This window comes from Bison bison, unplaced genomic scaffold, assembly GCF_000754665.1.
Source record: "Bison bison bison isolate TAMUID 2011002044 unplaced genomic scaffold, Bison_UMD1.0 scf7180017864167, whole genome shotgun sequence".
In the NCBI taxonomy this organism is placed as follows: Eukaryota; Metazoa; Chordata; class Mammalia; order Artiodactyla; family Bovidae; genus Bison; species Bison bison.
The window spans coordinates 7,648,539-7,655,025 of record NW_011494739.1 but is presented as its reverse complement, the minus strand read 5'-3'; the positions used below and the strand labels follow the sequence as shown (position 1 = coordinate 7,655,025).

General features: G+C 63.3%; 1 protein-coding gene across 1 annotated transcript in view; it reads left to right on the top strand.

Moving 5' to 3' along the window:
• LAMA5 (laminin, alpha 5) overlaps positions 1-6,487 on the top strand; it is a 66,118-nt gene that overhangs the window by 18,740 nt on the left and 40,891 nt on the right. The window lies entirely within an intron of this gene.

Below are 6,487 nucleotides of genomic sequence, written 5' to 3'. Positions count from 1 at the left end.
GGTGGGCCCTGTGCCCCTGGCCAGGCGCCCTGGTGTTTACTCAGAGGAATTCCTCCGCAGGGAGCCAGGCCCGCTGGGGAGTGGGAGGGGCTGCAGGAATGCACAGGCCAGCGGAAGTGGACATTCCTAGGATACCTGTGCTGCGGGGCCACCCAAGGGTTAGGTGTGCCCCCCCCAACTCCCATTCAGGCGGGCAGGAGGGTGTCAGGTATTTCCCCCTTTGGTGGATCTGGGCTGGTTCAGGCTCACACTCCCACTCCCCACAAGGTATCTGGCCTTGGAATCCTGGCCTGTGAAAGGGGCCAGCAGTCCCATCGCCTCCTTGGGTGGAGCGGGGTGGGGGTGGCAGGTTGACGAGGCCGAGCCCAGAAGCAGCCAGCTCTGGGCTTGCCTGGGCATCGGGCTCAGGGTTGATCCTGCTCGACCCCACGCTCACCCCTTCCCTGGTCACATGAGCCCAGGGGCCTGAGTCCAGGCCGGCTTAGCCACATCCTGGTGTGTGACCTGGTGGGTCTCTGCTCCTCCACTGGGCCTCCATCCTGCTCTCACCTTGAGGGCATCCCAGGAGAGGTGGGGACACATCTCCTGGAAGCCTGGCTGGGTGGGAGGCGGGCCCTGCAGGCGGGTTTAGTGGGCAGTGTTGGTTGCCTCCTGCCCCCACCTGGAGGCCTGGTGGGCAGGGGTTGGTGAGGGGAATGGGTTTGAGTCCCAGTAAGTGGCCTGGGAGTTCCAGGGGAATGGAGGGGTGGGGTTAGCTCTTAGGCCCTGGGAGGGGCTCCCTTCCTAGGCCCTGCAGGAGGCCCCTGGGCTGCCAGGTCTGGGGGGCACCAGGCCCACTGCCCTTCAGCTCACTGGGCCTTCACCACACCTGTGCTCTCTTCCCTTCCGCCGGGAGCATGAGAGGGACCTCAGCAACCCTGTGTGCCCCAGGGTGCCCCTGTCTCTGGCACTGCCCTAGAGGGGTTGCCAGGGAGGGAAAGGGGGACATGGACTCTGCCGCTGCCCTGGGGTCAGCAGGGGAGCTTGTGCTGAGCCGCTGGGTCCTTCTCGCCCCTCCTCCTCTGTGGACAAGCCTGGCCAGACTGGGGCAGGGCAGGGGTGCTCTCTGGGCACACAGTGGTCTGGCCTCCCGAAGCAGGTGGGCACAGTGCCCTCCCGAGGTGCAGTGGGTGGGGCCAAGGGGGAGCTCGGACAGTGCTAACACCACCCCACCCCCTCCCCGTCTTTGTGGCCCCCTGCGCCTCGGTGTCTATCTGTGTAAGAGGTGCGGAGGCAGGCGGGACATTTGCCCTGCAGACTGGACCTGCGCTGGGGCCACGGTTTCATTCTGTGTGCGTCTTGCCCACCAAGACTCGGTTTCCCCAAATGTAAAATGACACAAATGGGAAAGCGACCGTTTCCAGCCCTGCTTGTGGGAGATCGACTCTCCCACCCGCCGACTGCTCTTCCTCTCTCTCTCCCCGTCCTCCCTTTTTGTCACCCTCCCACCCATCCATCTACCCACCCACCGTCCCACTCATCCATCTACCTACCCACCCACCAGCCCATCCACCTAACATCTGTCTACCCGCCAACCCTTTGCTCTTCTCATGTCCCTACCCCTCCCTTCTTCCTTCTCCTCTTTATGACTTATGGAAGCCCCCGTCTTGGTTAAGAGGATGCCAGCCTTGGTTGGGGCTGGGGCAGGGGAGCCTAGGACGTGCCCAGTTGCGTGCTTTGGAGTTGAGTGGAGTGGAAGCACCCAGTGTCCAGCTCCGTGAAGAGAGAAAACCCTTTCCTAGGCATGTTTCTGAGCCACGGTGGAATTTCAGAGATGACTCCCGCGTTCACCACCTTCCCTTTAGGAAAAGGAGCTCATTGCCCCTTCCTCCCTGAGTCACTGCGTGACGACTGGGTCCCTTTGGCATACCCTGCTCGTGGGGGTTGGGGACAGAGACCAGGCTCCTCGTGGGCAGAGGTGCCCATGGGGGTAGGAAATGGGAGCTCTGGAGGATGGAGGGGGCACAGGCTGGAGTGCTGGGGGAAGGCGTTTTGGAGGCGCCCTCACAGCGACCCTGGGATCTACCTCCTCAAGTGCCCCCAATCTGGTCATGGGAGCAGCTGGCCTGCAGCCAGACGAGGGTGTCCCGGGCAGGACCCTCCAAGCACACTGGCTGTGCAGGGGAAGAGAGGCCAGTGGGAGGGGCCTGGGGGTTCCCTGGCTTGGGGGCTGGGCCTTCCTTTGGGGCACAGGTCCCCCTGGGGTGGGGCTGGGTCTTCTGTCGGGAGGCAGTGAGTGGGCAATGAGGTTGGGCCCTCCCCCTGCGGCGGCTGCCAGGGGCCTTTGTTCTGGGATGTGAAGCGGATGCCCCAGGAAAGCGGGTGGGGGCGGGGCAGCTGGCCCTGGGCATCAGGAGGACTTCCTGCCCCGGGAGGCCAGGGAGGACTGCTGGCAGCTCCTCTTCCTCCTCACCCTGGGGGTGGGGCTGCGGCTGGTGCGACCTGGTCCCTGTAGCGTCCATCTGTCCTGGGGCCTCGAGGAGTCTTCTGCCTGTCTCTCTTCATCACCTCTGACCTTCCCCAGGATGGGGCAGGGGTTACTGCACTCTATTCCCCCCATTTTGCAGATGGAGAAACCAAGGCCCCAGGAGTGAGGGCCTGGCCAAGAAGGGCGTGGAGAGGTCCAGGCCTCCACTTCTGCCCTGCTGACCTTGGCCAGGACCCCAGACCTGAGAGGACAGTCTGTGGGGCTGAGCCTGTGGGATGCAAGCCTCAGAGAGGGTCTCTGTGGCTGGAGACCGAGGGGGCACTGTCCCGAGTCCCAGCAGTGGCCTGCCTGGGGGTCCTCAAGGGGCCAGCCAGCGGGTTCTTGCTACCTCCTGTCTCCCCCTCTTGCCTGCCGCAGACTCCCTGTTCTGAGCCTCACCCTCTGTGTTCCCAGGGGGCCTTAGGGAGCTGGGCAGGGTGAGTAAGGGCTGGTTCTAGGGGGGAGTCCCCTCCCTCTCCAGATGCCCCCTGGTGGCCCAGTCATGGGGGAGGGCCTCTCCCCAGCAACCCCTACCTGTGGGCTCAGCCCTCACTCCTCAGATGCAGAGGCAGGTGAGGAATAGAGGTCCCCTCCCAGCTGTGGGCTGTGTTCTCTGCTTGTGCCCTGGGCGGAACAGCCCTTTGTCCCAGCCCTGAAAGGCCAGGCCTGGAGGGGAGGAGACTGGAGACCAGGTGAGGGGTACAGTGGAGGGCGTTTGGGCTGGCAGTGGGGTGTAGGCTGGGGGGTTGGGTGGGAGGCCAAAAGTGTTGGTTGGGAGACTGAAAATGCCAGGGTGAGGGGTCTGCCCTCCCTGAGGAACAGTGAGGAGGCAGGGAGGGCACCAGCTGCCCCTCCACCCCCACCACAGGGGGGTTGGAGCCCCAGTGTGGAGGAGAGGCCGGGCTGACTGTGCCTCGGGCCCTCCTCTGGACGTGGGCTGTGAGCACGTGCCTGGGCCTTGCTGCTCACGAGGGCTCCAGACGTGCTGGCTGCTTTGTGGTCAGGACCCCCTATGCAGCTCTACCCTGCCCACCCTGGTCCCGGGCTGTATCCCCTCTGAGCTGGTCAGTCTGGAGCTCCCTAGGCAGGCAGCCTGGCCTGCTGGGTTATGAGGTCACGGTCACTGGCCTGGCTGGCCAGGCCTAGCTGGGCTCTCAGCCATGTGGGCAGCACCCCAGGAGGGTCAGCGGGGTTGCTCAAGGGAAGTGGCCGGAAGTATGGCTGAGACCGGCCAGGCTCTGGTTACAGGTGTGGGGGTCTGGACCAGACACAGCCTCTTGGGATGGGCTCCCTGGTGGGGCGGGTTAAGAGCCTGGGGGTCGGGGACAGCCTCCCCAGTTTGAGTCTTCAGGCCAGCAGGGCCTGCCTGTCCCTTCTCTCCTTGTGGGAGCTGGGAGACCCTGCCTCAGCTCGTCCCTTGGCTTGAAGGACACAGGGTCAGAGGGGCTGCCAGGGGCTGGGACTGGGGGCCATTTGTCCTCTGCCCCTGCTGCCACCCTCCCCGGCCATCATGGCACGCAGCAACACTCCGGCCTCCTCATACTGAGCCCCCCAGGCTCCTTCTGTCTGTTTTTAAACAAACGCTGTGGCGTTGGCTTCCAGCAACACAGCTCACACTGAAGTCTATAAACTGTTTGGGTGTTGGGGTCCTCTTGGGATAAACTCCACTTCCTATGGCCTGAGGCTGGCCATCTGGCCTGACCTGGGCCAGGCTGCAGGGGATGTGGGACAGAGACAGGAGCTCTGGTGGGGGTGGGGTGGGCCTGAAACCCCTCCCTTCAAGGCAGGGGCCCCAAGACAGCATATGGGTGGTGTCTGAACTCCCTCCCAAGCCCAGCTCCATTGAGGTGCTGGGCCACATGGGTGTTTGCCCTTCACTCTAGCTGGTGAGCTCCTATAGAGCTGTCAGATTGCCCAATTGCTGAAAATCCCCCTACTTGCTCCACTCTACACACTGGTATGTTGGGCACCTGGCCCCACAGAGTCAGGGCTCCTGGGGCCTCTGTGTGCCCACTCTATGTTTCCAGGTTTTATTTTTTTTCTAGCAGTGGCTTTTCCACTCCTGTAGTGGCAGCCACGTGTGGCCTGTTTTCAGCTCCCCGTTGTGTGTTATGTGGATGGCCATTCTTATTTACCCAGCTGGGGGCCTGAGTTGATGTGCCCACTAGGCCACCCCCACTCCCCACCTCGCGCTGTAGCATTTATGTTTATCAGGGTTTCTAAATCGGGTCTCCAGGGAGAGGGCAAACCCAGGGTCCTGGCTCAACTAGATTCAGCACACAGGGCCCTGAGGCCAGTCCAACGGTCTGGGGTGGTGGTCCAGGAGGTCTGGGTGCCCCTGGGAACAAAGGGGGAGCTGGTCCGGACGCCTGGTCTAGGAGGGGCTTCCTGCCCCACCCGGCCCGGTTGGGACCCTGGCCCATCCCTGGGAATCAGCATGGGGCCCTGCTTCCTGTGGGGTCAGGCTGAGTCACAGGCTGCCTGGTGATTCATGCTGGCGGCCCAGCGGGTGGGGGCAGGGTGCTCCCTCCCCAGGACAGGGGCACAGGGCCTGGCTCGGGGCAAAGGTGGAGTGTGCTGGCTCTGATGACCTTGTGCTTCCAGAGGCTCCAGCATCAGCCATGTCCTTGGTACATGGGTGCCTGAGCCCAGGAGTCTTCCTGCCTGCTGTCCCCTCCTGCACCCCTGTCCCTGGGGCTATGGAGACCCCCTGGGGGTCTGCAGTAGCGGCTTCCTCTCTAGCCCTCCCTGTGTCTTCTGACTCCAGCCCATCCCTTGTTTGCCCTCCCCACCCCCCAATCTCTGCCTCTGGTGTGGCTCTGGGTGACCTCTGCTCGCCTGCAGGAACAGGTGGCCTCTTCTCTTTGGAGACTCTCCGAGTCTTCACACCCTTTCTTCAGGTCTTGCACCCTGACCCCCGGCCTCTGACCTCTGCTGTGTTTGTCCCACTACTCCCTGCCCACCCTGGACCATCTAGCCACTGAGGCCTGGGATGCACCCAGGCTCTCCAGGCTCCGCCACCCGCTCTAGGCAGCGGTCACAGGGCAGACCCCCTCCTGGTGAGCCTGGCCCTCCGAGGTCAGGCTGGGTGGGGGGTGCTGTGGCTGAGAGGCGGGTCCGGCTGCTGTCCTGGAGACGTGCCTGCCCCAGAATAGCCAGATTTTTAAAAATAACTCAGGAGGCTTTTGTTTGGCTTTTGCTTTAAAAGACTTTTTTCCTTTTGCGCAGAGCTCTGTAGCAGCGGGAAAGGTCAGGGGAGCTGGCAGCTGAGCAGAGTGGAGCGGGCGGGGACGGCGTGGGGAGGGCCGTGTCCAGGGAGGCCAGGGGTCTGCACTCGCTCCGGGTCATGCCCGGGGCGGCTGTGCGGCTCCCCGAAGCAGAATGGGGACAGATGGGAGAGCTGAACATATGCCGTCCCGTCCCTCCAGCCTGCTGTGACAGTGAGACAACCAGGTGGACAGATGGACAGAAGGCAGGGGTCTTCCTTGGAGCACACCCAGAGGGCTGGGCCTTGCGCAGGGTTGGGGGGGGTTAGTTTTCATTCTGCCCCTGTCCTGCCTGATTAGCATCTTCAAGTCAATATTTGTGCAAGTGCTCTCAGCTGGGAAAAATGTGTGCAGCCCGCCGACCTGGGGGAGGGACCAAGCTGGCCACGGAGGGTGCAGCCTGGTGGCCTCGCTCAGGGAAAGGCGGGGGTGGGCCCCACGGGGCTCGGAGCAAGGCTTTAATCTCTCTGGGGGCTTTCTGTGGCAGCCATGCTGCCGCCCCCAAAACAGCCTATGTTCAAGTCCAGTGCACACTGAGGCCCCCACTCTGCCGTGTCCCCCTTCCTCATGAAGACCCCTCCTGGCACAGGGGCTGTTTGCGGTCCCCAGGGCTTCCTGGAATGCCTGAGGGGTTGGCCAAGGTGCCTGCCAAGTGTAGGGTCTGTACCCCCAGAGGCTTGAGCCCTTCCCCTGACTGGGCAGGGCCAAGTGGAAG